We start from the raw sequence: 14,134 nt of genomic DNA, 5'->3' as shown, positions 1-14,134 counted from the left end.
CTTCACGACGGGAATGCTGATATTAGTAACTTAACGAGCCCCGCAGAGTCGTCACAGATGCATGAAACCAGCGTCTGTGCATATACGTTATTTTTAACCTCTTCAGGGATATTGGCACATATGTGGCGATTAACCTTATGCTGAATATATTGAAGAAAATGAGATCCTGTAATGGGCATTAGTTACATTTGTGGCCATCGTGTTCCCATAAGTTGGCTACCCTGTCCTTAGTTCATTATCTTTGACTGTTATGGAGAGAGACGTTTTTATATCTGTGGATATTCAGCGGCTGCCTGTTGTTAAAAAAAATGGCTCTGAGCACTATGGGACTAAACATCTTAGGTCATAAGTCCCCTAGAACTTAGAACTACTTAAACCTAACTAACCTAAGGACATCAAACACACCCATGCCCGCGGTTCCGGACTCCAGCGCCAGAACCGCACGGCCACCGCGGCCGGCCCTGTTGTTCAGTATGTGCATTTGAAATCATAATTTACACTTTTTTGCAGGAGAATTTTTTGTCTAAAATTTTTTATTATGTGCTTTGAACATTTATTATTATAATGTTACTGTTGAAACAGTGATATCTGGGAACTATTTTGTATAAAACGACTGTTTACAAACTTACACATTTGTGGACACAGTGCAATAGGCAACATAACATGAAATACAACGTAACCACCAGCGTCTCAATTACAAAATACCGTTTTTGTCATTTTCTTACTTTCAGTTATTTTATAGTTTCTCTTCCAACATTATTAAAAATGAATCGAAGGAAAACATTGAGGCCATAGGAAATTTTATTCATTTTAGATTCTGTTGATGATGCCAATTGTTCTGATTTGGACGTAATTACAAGTGCTGAAGACAGTGATATTCCTGATTCCGATTCTGATTATGATAGTGTTGTTGGTGATGACATTGCTGATAGTGGTGATTTAGCTGCTGATAGCGCAATTCAGTCAATAACAGTGCAGACCAATAGGGCAACTCCAAGTTCCACAGTTTCGAATTCTCCAACATCTTCCGGTATTATATGGTATCCAAACAACGACAGTGACTTCGTTGGTAACATTCCTGCATTCTGTGGCGTTTACAAATGTAATAGTGATCCTTCAGTAGAAAAGACACCATATTTTTACTACTGCAGCATGTTCACTCCTGAAGCACAGGACGTGTTAGTTAGAGAGACAACACGGTATGCTTTTTCAACTGGTGAATCCAATTTCTATGTCTCACTGAGTGAAATTCATTGCTTCTTAGCGATTAATTTGATTATGACATATATAAAGTACCCAAACTATTGTATGTACTGGAGAATGCATCTTATTGCTGAAATTATGTCACTAAAGAGATTTGAGAAAATAAAAACGTATTTACATTTTGTGGACAATGACGAAATCCCTGAAAACTACACTTACATGTTTGTGAAGGTGCAACCCATTTTGGACATACTGAAAGAGACATTTTCAGGGATAGAAACTCCTACTGAATATCAATCTATACATGAAATGATTATCCCCTTCAAATGTAGAAGCAGGGCAAAACAGTATATAAAGTCTAAATCCAGAAAGTGGGGATTCAAAACAATGGATACGTGACTTTTTTTAGATGTACCAAAGTAAAAGGCAGGAACAGAATAACACACTGAGCCCTAACTTTGCTCCTATTGGGAACAATGTCGTAAGAGTGTGCCAGGGGCTAGAAGGAAAGAATCACAAAATCGTTCTTGACAATTTATTCACGACAATCCCATTGCATTCGTATTTGAAGCAAAAGAAAATTCATGTATTGGGAACCATAAGGTTGAACAGACTGAAGGGTGCAGAGAGTAAATTGGCCAATAGCAAAAAGCTGTAATGAAATCAGGTCGAGGTTCAATGTCTATTGCTACTTCTAATGACAATATTACTGTTGTGCGATGGGTGAATAGAAACATTGTCCACATCGTATCTACCTTTGCTGGAGGGACACCAACTGATACTGTCAAAAGATGGGACGTGAAGAACCATGCTCTAATAGATATAGTGAGGCCATTTGCTGTAGCAAGCTACAACAAATTCATGGCCGAAGTAGACATGACAATGAAGAGCAAGAAGTTTTATCTGAGAATATTTTTCCACTTTTATAATACTGCACTTCTAAATGCATGGATTCTTTACAAAAGAGAAACTGAAAGAAATATTTCTTTTGTCGAATTCAAGGCATCAGTTCGTAAAACAGTTATAGAGCTTGGAAGCCTTCAAAGGAGGCGTGGCAGACCATCATACACCCGTGACCATGCTCACTTGAAGAAAAGGCAGCGCAATGGATGTTCTGCAGATATAAGACTGGATGGAATATCCCATTACCCTGAAAAAAATGAACGTAAGAATCCTCCTAGGTGCAGAGATAAAAACTGCAAAAGAACAATAAGATACATTTGCAAAAAAATGCAAGGTTCCTGTTTGCCCAGAATGTATGGAGTTCTTCCACAATGCATGATGTGAACAATTTCTTGTGATTTGAATTTTGCCATTATTTATCACATTTTTTGGTTTCTTTATTTTTTCACCATGTTTGTTCTCATGTAACCTGCTACGCACCATGTACACAAATGTCGCCATTTCCTATTTTCATTGTTGTACAGTAAATTGAAGCATTTGTTGAAAAAATATATTTGTAATGACTCCATTACGTCTCAAATATTGTGTTAAAAATAATTGTCAAAACTGAAATTATTAAAAAAATTCATCCCTGAAGAGATTAAATTTACTCATGTTACTTGTAATGTACTGAGGACTGCGAATGACTCGTAAATTTTTGAAATTACTTATACCGCTTTGGTCACTGTTTTACTAATATTTAATTAGCACGACGCATTTAGGCAGCATGCTGTCCTCATCAGGAGCATGCCTGTTACATTTACATTATATTAATCTGAATGCTGTATGTGCCAGTAAGGTTATGTATCGGCATACACTCCTCTACAGGAAAATAAATATATTTTACCTTGTATATTCAGTGACTTGCATGTCTACATCATTTCTGTAGCGCATTTCCTTACATTTCTGTTCGGAATTAAGTTGTGTGGCACACAGAGCACAGTGACAAATAAATCACAGCTTAATACATTCATATACAAACGTTTACATCATTTCAAAGAGTCTTTATCGCCACGTTTCAGATGCTAAGAAAACAATGTACAATTATGTCACCCAATGAATTAAATCATATGATTACTTGGTAAAGATACTTTTTTTACTCTGTACGACAATATTTTCAACAAAATAAGCATTCAACATTGGAGAAGTTTTTAGAGAATTTAATACCGTTGTCCTTTAACAACATGTTACTATGTGCTGTGCCATAAACGAAAATTTGTAATTCTTTACGTAAGTCCATATACGTCACTTCTACCGATTTCCGTCCCTTTCGGTTAATGCCTTACACGTGTGTCGCTTCCTTTTTTTTTTTTTTTCTAAGACTGTAGGTTATGTTAGCAGTTCAGACTCCTTGGATTGATGCAAACACCTGTAAGTGAATGTGTTAAGCTGTGATGTGTTTGTCACTGCTCTTTGAGCCCGACAACTGCATTTCTAAGAGAAATGTATGGAAATACACTAAATAAATGATACAGACATGCAAATCACTCATTGTACACTCTAAAAAATATTTCTCTTCCTGTACAGGCACACACTAGAACACACAAGAACAATCACAGCTCGTACTAACGTGATGTAAACGTAAGTGGAATGCACCTGCCGAAATCCGTAGTGCTAGTTAAATATTAGTAAAAGACTGATTAAAACAGTATAAATTATTTGATAAATGTTATTCTCTCGTCATTCGTTCGTATGGCACATTTTCGTAGGACACATTGAATTACTAGACATTCCTTCCTCTGTCCTCAGCTTATTGTGTATCCCGACAGTGGCTACAGTCAGAGCTTGTGGCGTGCAATGCAGTGTATGTGGTGTTATGGAATACTGTGAAAATAAAAGACTGGGAAGAGGAAACACTACAGGCACATAGCAACTCATTTCTGTTCTTTGTGTACATTAGTGAATATCTTTACCCTCTCGCCTCTAACTATGACTCCATGACGATTCTCTTTGGAGCTCCAACAACGCGAATCAGAACTGCCAGACAGTGGTCAGAAGTCTGAGTAACACATTTCTGGGTGCTCACGTGAGTTCGTCCCTTGGCCTATTCTATTCGTCAGATCTGGTTCCCGTAGCCGGGGGAAGGAGCTTTGTTCAGGCTCAAGACGAATGAGCAGTATTTATGCAGCGTGTGAACTGATAAGATGGGGTAGTCCACATCGCGCACATGATAACCATTATGATATATTTCGTACCTCTATCACTAAACGTAATTTCAGAGAGGGTATATGGAAAATAGCATCACGTGTCTCACAAAACCAGAGCAAGAGACCTCACTTTGTTAAACGAACACAGCACGGGCTGATAACCTGATTCACATTATACTTTTCAGTTAAAATTAGATGTAACTTGAGACTTTAAGGTTCTTTTGAATGTTTGAAGCATCATTTGTATGATTTGTTATTGCTTCTAGGTAACAAACCGTAGATATGATACCAAATAAACAAAATTACATTAATCTTATGAGCCTACTATGCTGGCGAAAGAGCTAGCAGCTTTCCTCTTCTGACAGATATTGCCAATAAACCTTTAGAAAATCCAAACAGCAAGCTGCACTTTGCTGTGTAGTATTCTTAGTGACAGGAAGAAATTGTACAGTGATATTACCTGTATTCTGCCCATGATGCTGAGTGAATAAAATGCGTGGCTGTTAATACCATTCCGTGGTATGGCTGGAAGTTCGCAAAGTCGTGGAGTTGACCAGTAACCTTCCTGTGTGTAGAAAACGATGGATGTTTCCTGCAAAGCGAGGTGATATTTAAATATTGAGTGTATCAGCTCGAAACTAATAGATCCTCAGTCATCTTACCGTTTTCCAAGTGGAGTGATGCAGTTCTAAAAGTGACTGAAGCAGTGCAAATTAAACGTAGCATGTAATTAATTTTCGAAGTTTATGCACCTGATCATTGTGATGACTTGCTTCTCTGTCGAGTCTGCAGTAGTTTCAGTATATACAGTTGTATGGTAGCTTGTCTCTTGCTAAATCAATTTTTGTATGACCGATCGAGTGTCTGATTAATATATCTATTCGAATTAAGTTACACACATTGCGACGAATAAACTAAAAATTACAGTAACTGTCCAAAACTTAAACTAAAGGAACAGATATGTGTTTTGACCATTGCACTTTTTCGTCACAAACGCAGGTCCCTATGGGCTAGACACTCGAATGATTCGATGGTGAGGTCGTGACTGTCTTGTAATGCATTTCTGAAAGATGTACGAGTATCAGGACAAACAAGGGCCAGGTTGTTGATTTTTTTTGTCTTTCATCTCAACATCGGCATTCTGATGCTCCCCATTGAATCAGGCTCTTGTAACAGATACCATGGTTTGTGCTAATCCAGTTGATGTGGCACCGCTGTCTTCTGGAAAGAGAAAATCGTTATCCTTTCAGAGATGAATCTGTCCTGAGGTATGAGTTTGTGATCTTGCCAAAGTGATATCCAGTGACCACTGATGAAGTCGGTCAGTTGGTTGGCGACTACTGTAGGTGGACGTCTTGACTTCAGTCTCTGTTGCTGCCGTTTAAGGAAATCCGCATCGACATGAATGGGAAGGGATGGGTTGGCATTACCTTTTTCTGACTATGATGTGAGGCCTTCCAGTTGTCTAGTTTTCGGAGATGCGATAATATTCAGTAATGGCAGCCACTGGAGCGGAGTTGTTCGAATAGTTCCAGTTACGATTCGCATTTCTGTATGTCGACGCGTTTGCTATGGCAGCTATTGATCCACACAGGAGCGTGGTATTCTGTAGCTGAGTATAGGAGGGTTATTTTGCTGAAAATTAAAATAGCATCCCGCAACTTATTGGCCAGATTCTGGATCAGATTAGCTCTAGTTTTGATTTTCGCTGATAATTTTTCAGATGTTGTTCGAGGGGGAGCGTTGTGTCGAGAGTGACGAGCGGTGTAGGTTATGTTTCAGTGCGACTCCATCGTAGCAAACGACAAGAGTTCTTTGTGCATCGCTGTTGTTTTGTTGTTAAGATGAAATGATTTTAATTGGATTCAGCTGGAGTCTTCACTTTTTGAAATATTCACTATTTATACCAACGTCAATGGGCAATATATCCTCACTTAGGCCAAAGCTCGAACTTTGGGTGCTGATGGTAATACCATCCGCGCACATGAAGTTCCGAAATGTTGCAGACATGATATCTGACATGTATGTTTTAAACATTAGGGAAGTTAGTAGAGATCCTTGTGGTAGGATATTCCTACTGCGATGTACTTGGAACAGTCTGTCACTCAACAACTCGCTGAGTAGTTGAGGAAATAATTTGTAACGAACAAGTTGGCACACCTTGAGTAGTAGTCCTTCTTTCCAAACTGTGACGTAGGTTGAACTTAAATCAATAACCGCAGCTAATGTCCTGAGTTGTTGTTGTGATCCTCTCTCTGTTTAAGCTCTGAGCGAGAAGAGCTGAGTGCAACAGCTTATTCCTCTCAGAAAACGAGCGTGCTCTGTTGGTGAACTGTTGTTTTCAAAGGTTGTTACACGCATGTAGAGTATTTTTTCAGGGATCCCGAAGAAAACAAAATTGCATTTGGTCTGAAGCTTATTGGTAAAACGATGTTTTTCCCAGGCTTGGGACTAGCAGTAACTTTCCTTGTTGTACGGTTGATGTAAATTGCCTCTTCGAAGGACATCACTGTAAAGATTTAAAAGCCATAGTCGCATCTTTGGACCCATTATGATGCAATTATCCCAGATACAGTTTGAAATAAATGGGAGTACTTTTCCACTAAGTGTATGTTTATGGTTAATCTTACTATGAGCGCAGATTATTGTCTTGTGTACTATGTTAATTTTGGTTTCTATTGGAACTGAAAATAAATATGACTGGATGAAGTTTTAAACAAGCTCTAGGTCTTGTTCTTTGCAACCCAAGTTCTATTCTGACCCATTTTCTTAGTTATTTCGTGAACGTTACTCATTTGAATTGTTTGTGTTGTTTCAAGTGTTTTTATTGTTTTCCATTCGTGTGTTTTTGGGATTATTCCTCTATGTGTGGCAGGCTTTTTTATGTGTTAAATTGCGGGGGTAAGTATGTATTATTTTGGATGGGTTTTATGTATGTGTGTGTGACGCTTTGGAATAGTGGTTACTTCGTGTTGCAGAAGCCACATGGAATTTTTACAGGGCGTAGGCTGTACAGCTTTTATTTTATCTTTCATTTGTGGGCTTCTGGAATGTTTTTTATATCAATCTGTTTTCTCCAGCAGTAGTTTTATACTATATGGCGCAGTACCATAGCCAGAAAACTTTTATGTCGACTGTAAATTTGACGTGAAATGGCATTGTGAAATACATAGATCCAAAAGCTCTTCACCACCTGTAAAGTGTTATGTAAGCAAGGAATCCTCCAGTGTAGATGAACATGGAGTGTGCGAATATAACCTCAGCGACGTCAGAGAACTGTCAGCTGGTATTTAAAAGTGCACAGAGCAGACCGGAATTTCCCTCTTGTACACGTGTGAAATGGTAGCATGTGCTAGCAAAGACGAAACTTCCTAGAGTTGTAATAACAATTGTTTACGGGATGTTGCTAGATATGCAACCAGGAGTTCAGGTTTGACGGATATGTAATTGTGTGAGAATGAGCGGGAAAAGGTTTTAGTCATGGGTCAAGATTCATTCTGTCACTTAACAGACGCCATTAAGTGGACAAGAAGAAGTAGATGCCGCCCTGATGCGTATTCAGGGTATTAGAGTGTGGTAATTATGACGGGTCCCCTGTCACTTACGCCTGTCGCACTCCTGTCCAGCCCGGCATATCACGATGGAGGCTGCCTATTCCTGAGTGGTGAACGAGCCAAGCTGATTTGTGGGTACATCATGGAGTCCATAGCGAGAGACAGAGGTGGCTAATGTCGTCACATATTATTTACAACGAAAAACTGCAACCACACCCTGCCTATCTGTCCTCCAAGTCGCTTTTGAAGAACTGTCCTCCAATATGACGTACCAATACTACATCCCAATCTCCAAATATCTGTGTGTAGATACTGAACTGAGATATGTGAAGACGTTGTGGCAGAAAAGTCTTCTGAATCTTTCTGTGTTTTCCCAAGTAAAATTTTATATAAGTGACACATTCATGCTTCGATATTTGTATCTGCCTGATGTCTTTCCGTTAAAAAGGCACTGCGCCCCAAATTCGTTATTAGAATACTCATTTCCTCTGGCAGAAATTTTTATGCGTGACTTACTTTCTGTCTTTTCTATACAGCTAATGACTTCGAGGAAGATCGCAGGTAACCATAGATTCCAAGCCCTTCATGTAACTTTCAATTAATCATTTACAAATGTGTATACTAGATCACCTTGTATTACAACTAATAGATTTCTAGTTCACTATTTTTGAACTAAGTATACTTTTGACAAGGGAAAACAGACATCCTTTGAATGACATGCTCCTAAAGTACTTCGATTTAATTGCTTCAAAATAGATATGTTAAAGTGTTATAGTTTAATTTCAAATTCCAGTTTCCTATAGCCGCACTTATTTAATGATTTTATTACGCATGATCGTGGTATTTACTTAAACATATCTTAAATTTTATGTAATTATCTCATATCAAATTTTGCATGGATTAATATCTTGGTTGCATCAGTGTGCATGGATACTATCATATGTTTATTTTACGACTGACATCCTTTGGTTATTTCTAGGGAATATTAATGATTTTCATCTCCTGCCATGGCATTACTAAACTGGAATATTCATGTTTTTTTATTGTTTCACTTTTCATATGTAATTGTAGTGTCTAGTGACTTACATAGCCGTTTATTTTTTCATGCGTCCAACTTATGGACAGATTCAGTATTCTCTTTTCTAGAGTCAAAACACTGTAGCCTGCTTACTTTTCACTTTAAAAGCAAGCGGCTTGCAGTAGAAGAGATGTGTTTCACAGTATCGAAGACGAACAAGTTTTCATAGCTCGTGTAAGCTGTCCCCAATGCTGTAAAGGCATTTTTGAAGCATGCTATATAATTTCCGCACACATGTATTTTTCTTTATGATTCATTTGTTTTGTATTCATATTCTATTATTATGAATAAGCTGATGTCGATTACTATCTGCAAAATCCTTAAAGGTTTTATGTACATTTTGTAACTTTGTTTTGCTTTCAAGACTCTGTGGAAAAAATATATAAAAACAATTGTTCGTTAATTTTCTAAAATGGTCTAAACTAACCTAGTACATCTAGGCTAGGCCTGGATCATTTTCTTTTCTCATGGCGGAGGCTGATGAAAGTGATCCATTAGATCCATTTTATATGTTTGGGCCACTGAGTTTTTCGGGGTTTTGAGGCCTCTTGCTTCCTCTATGTCATGGAGGCCAACCTCAAGGAAGGAAAGGAGCTGTGCGTGTGTGGTTTTTTCTTTCAAGTATTGCATCAATGTTTTGTTATCCTAATCCTTTTCCCCAGGCCCAAACCCTGTGTTTTGAGTGTATATGGTTCGAGTGTGTGAAATGAGTGCATTTTCTCGCGGGTAATGGAGTCTTGTGGCCTGCAAAAAACAGTTTTGCCAACTTAGGGTGGTTAGGCAGAAGGCCAGAGTGGTTTACCAGCAGATAGAGACAAATGTTTCTGTATGAGTGTTTATGGAAGAGAATTGGCCTTTGGGTTAGCATAACCGCCCCCCCCCCCCTGCCCCCTCTCTGACTTCTGGAGTGTTGTGTGCTGATCAGTTAAACTGCCGAACACTCATGGTAGTGTTCTTGGTAAGCCATGTTGTGTGTATTGTAGACACTACGAAATTTGAATTGCAATGATCCTGGAATCTTGTAACTTTGTTCTGTAGTGAAGTCTCCGGTTAGAATTTACGAGAAAATCTGCGTTATTCGTTTAGAGTAGAATTTTGTATGTGTGCTAGTGTATCTAATCTGTCTATAGATCAGTCGACTCCACGTGGGCTGATAAGTCAAAGGAAGCACGATTAGTTATATAATATATCAAGTTATTTTATCCTCAATGCTCCAGGTAAATTAAAAATGTCTATAGCACTTAAAGTGGTTTGGGAATTCTAAATTTGCCGATTTTTGGTGGAATCTTAATCAGATGTATGTTACAACTACATTTTCATGTGAATTTTTGGTAGGATTAATGTCATTTGCTCTCATAGCTTTTCATTAGTGTTCATACCTTCAGTGTTTTTCGAGAACGCAGGTGATTTTTCTTCGAGATGTAGGTTTATTGCTAAATAATATTGGTCATAAGTGTTGCACTACACGTGAACTACATTAGGTTGAGATGCCTATTCGTATTCACCATTCAATTGTGTTAATTATCTACAGAAAACGAATAACTGTTTGTGTAGATAAATTTTGTATGTTTTTCTGGATTACTGGCTTTTCTTGATTTTCTTACTTGATTGTTTCCCTCCGCCCATGTGCTGATGAGGTTATACTATGGCGTGCTATGGCTTCCTGTAATCGACTGCCCTCTTTCTTCGATCATAACAAGTACATATGAGTTGCGGGATTTTACTAATTTTAATTTTTCTCAGTTTAACGAATTTTCGCTGTTTTTGTACCAGTTCAATGTGATAATTTGTTTCTCTGCCAAGTCTGCAGTAGTTGCGGTATATATGGCAGTGTGGTGGCTTCCCTCTTGCTAAATACGTTTTTGTATTAGTCACAGAGTAATCGATCCCGTATTTAGTTGTTTTTCTTATGAATTCACATGTTTCCTTCCTTGCGCTCCCATTATGGATCAATGATCCCAACTTATATTTGAAATCAACATAAATACCTTCCCCATAATTTCATGTTTATGGTTAATCTCATTACGAGAGCAGAGTATTGTCTTATATAGGGTGTTGATTGCCTTGTGTAGATTTTGGTTCCTGTTGGAATTGAAAATCAGTTCGATTCATTAAATTTTAAATAAACACTAGGTCTTACACTTTTCAAGCCACTCCCATCCTTATCAATTCAGATGCTACTTGTATTAATATATAAACTGCTTGGGCTAAATACGGATAAAACAATTCTGCTTCTCTGTTGTCTAAATTAAACTTTAATGTTGGTAAAGCCTGATAGACCAAAGATACTGAATTTGTCCCCAATAGTCAGAGGATCTGTTACACAGCTGACAGCAGTTAAACGAGAATAAGCAAATGACATGTTTCACTAAGCCACAGACCTCAGGGTAAGTTACGTCAATAGTAGTAGCAAACAATTAGCTTTCAACATTCCCCAATGTGTGCATTTGCAAAACTTTGAACGCACACTTAGACAGAGAAGAATTAATCAATTCTTTCAAGCTAAGATTTAAAATGGGTCCTACAGCCGCTATCACACCGTTTGTGACACCAAAAAAAGTGGTTCAAATACCTTTGATCACTATGGGACTTAACATCTGATGTCATCAGTCCCCTAGAACTTAGAACTACTTAAACCTAACTAACCTAAGGACATCACACACATCCATGCCCGAGGCAGGATTCGAACCTGCGACCATAGCAGTAGCGCGGTTCCAGACTGTAGCGCCTAGAACCGCTCGGCCACCGCGGCCGGCTTTGTGACACAAATTTGGATACAAATATGAAGGCATGCTCAATAACTTTTAGATTTTCTCTATTTGTTGTTTCATGTAAAGTAAAGAAAGAAGAAATACTATTGTAATGGTGTATACATTGCAACTTAGAACTGTAATCACATGTCAAACTATATATAATTAAAAGGAAAATTTAACTTGGATCCTGTAATAAAGCATAATATACCAAAATGTGACGAGATACTTCGGGTGTCTTAGTCGATCAGCATTTGATCTATGCTTCATACATTCAGATTGTAACCAGTAGGCTATTAGTCCTACCAAATAAAATTATACAAAGTGGGCATAACAAATTCGCAATAAACTCGAAAACAGGAGAATAAAAGTCTGACTGCTTGAACAGTGAGCTCACAGATTGTACCTTCCGAAAGTGGCCATGGCAGTAAGGAGGATGCATCTTGACGATAGTTGCTAGAAGTACATTCTGAAATTTGCCTACGGACAATTTGTTAATAACAGCAGGAATCCGCCGTCTCTACTTAATAATATGTCAGATGGCAGCAATTTTCTGTTTAAGAAAAATAACACTGACAAGGTTCAAGAAAAAATGGTAGTCTTTGTGGAAACATTAAAGACATTAAAACTGTTGTTATTGAAACATGAAAAAGTTAATGGGAATTATCTGACGTAAGCAGACATGCTTTGTCCATATTATTAAGACAGTTAAAAGATTGAAATTGAAACGTCTACCGTCCCTGCAGTTCCTCAAGGAGCATGGTACGTATCTTGCATACTGACAATGCTTAGATAAGAGGCTTTCAGTTAAATTCAGATGTGATAATTAAAGAGTTACGCCTGAGCGGAACGTGTCAGACTGTTCCAGCTAGGAACGTTCCGCCTACATTTAGATACAGCTTCTACAAACAATGAGCACATAAGAACTACTTTGAGGTGACTGTCAACCAAACTGGTAAGCAAAATGTCCTATCGTCCTGACCGCTCTTCTTGGCAGGATTTTTCCATGTCTTTCTTTTCTGGCCTATTCTGGAGATAACCTTCTCATTCATCACCTTGTAAGTCCAGCCAATTTTCGATATTCCTCGTAACATCACATCTCAAATGCTACGATTCTCTTCTGTAGAGTCCTTGTTCAAGTAATAAAATGCCATACCACAAACACACATTCTCAGAAATTTCTTCCTCAAATTAAGGCCTATGGGTAAAACTAGTAGACTTATCTTGGCCATAAACGCCTTTTTCCAGTGCTGTTCTGCTTCTTATGTCGTTCTTGTTCCGTCTATCATCGTTTATTTTGCTGCCTAGGTAGCAGAATTCCTTAACTTCGTCTACTTCGTTATCCCCAATTATGATGTTAAGTTTCTTGCTGTTCTCATTTCTGCAATATCTCATTACTTTCGTCTTTCTTCTATTTACTCTCATTCCGTATTCTGTACCCATTAGACCATTCCATTCAACACGTGTTGTAAGTCCTCTTCTCATTTCTTGACAGTAACAAAGTAATCAGCGAATATTATCATTGACTTCCTTTCACCCTGAATTTTAATCCCACTGTTGAAGCATTCTTTTATTTCCGTCATTGCTTCTACCATGTACAGGTTGAACAGCAGGGGGTGAAAGACTACTTCTCTATCTTATACCCTTTCTAACTTTCTAACCTGAGCGCTTCGTTCTTGGTCTTCCAGTCTTACTGTGCCCTCTTGGTTCTTGTACATGTTGCATATCACGCATTTTCGCCTGTAGCCTGTCCCTATTTTTCTCAGAGTTTCGAACATCGTGCAACATTTAACAACGTCGAATGATTTTTCCGGATCGACAGAGCCTACGAAAATGACTTTATTTTTTCTTCAGTCTTGCTTCCACTATCAATCGCGATGTGAGAATTGTCTTTCTGGGTCCTTTACCTTTCCTAAAGCAAAACTGATCCTCATCTGCCAGTTTCTCAATTTTATTTCTCATTCTTGTGCACATTATTCCTGTCAGTATCTTGGACTCATTAAGCTGAGTGTATGATAATTCTGACACTTTTCGTTTCCTCATATTTTCTAAATTGTGTGGACGATGTTTCTCTGTAAGTCTGGTGGTATATTGCCAGTCGTACACGTACTACACACTGACATGAATAGTTGTTTTGTTGCCACTGCCCCCACTGGTTTTGGAATTTCCGTTGGAATATTATCGATCCCTTCTGCCTTATGTGATCTTAAGTCGCACAAATATCTTTTAAATTATTGTTCTAATACTGGATCCTCAATGTCTTCCCTGTCGACTCCTGTTTCTTCTTCCATCACATAATTAGACAAGTCCTCCCCCTCGTAGAAGCCTTCAGTGTACTCTTTCCACCTATCCGATCTCTCTTCTACATTTAAAAGTGGAATTACCATTGTAGTCTTTGTGTTACCGGCCTTGCTTTTAATTACACCAAAGACTGTTTTACTTTTCCATATGCTGAGTCAA

The sequence above is a fragment of the Schistocerca piceifrons genome, chromosome 3 (assembly GCF_021461385.2).
Source record: "Schistocerca piceifrons isolate TAMUIC-IGC-003096 chromosome 3, iqSchPice1.1, whole genome shotgun sequence".
NCBI lineage: Eukaryota > Metazoa > Arthropoda > Insecta > Orthoptera > Acrididae > Schistocerca > Schistocerca piceifrons.
Note: the sequence above shows the minus strand (reverse complement) of the source record.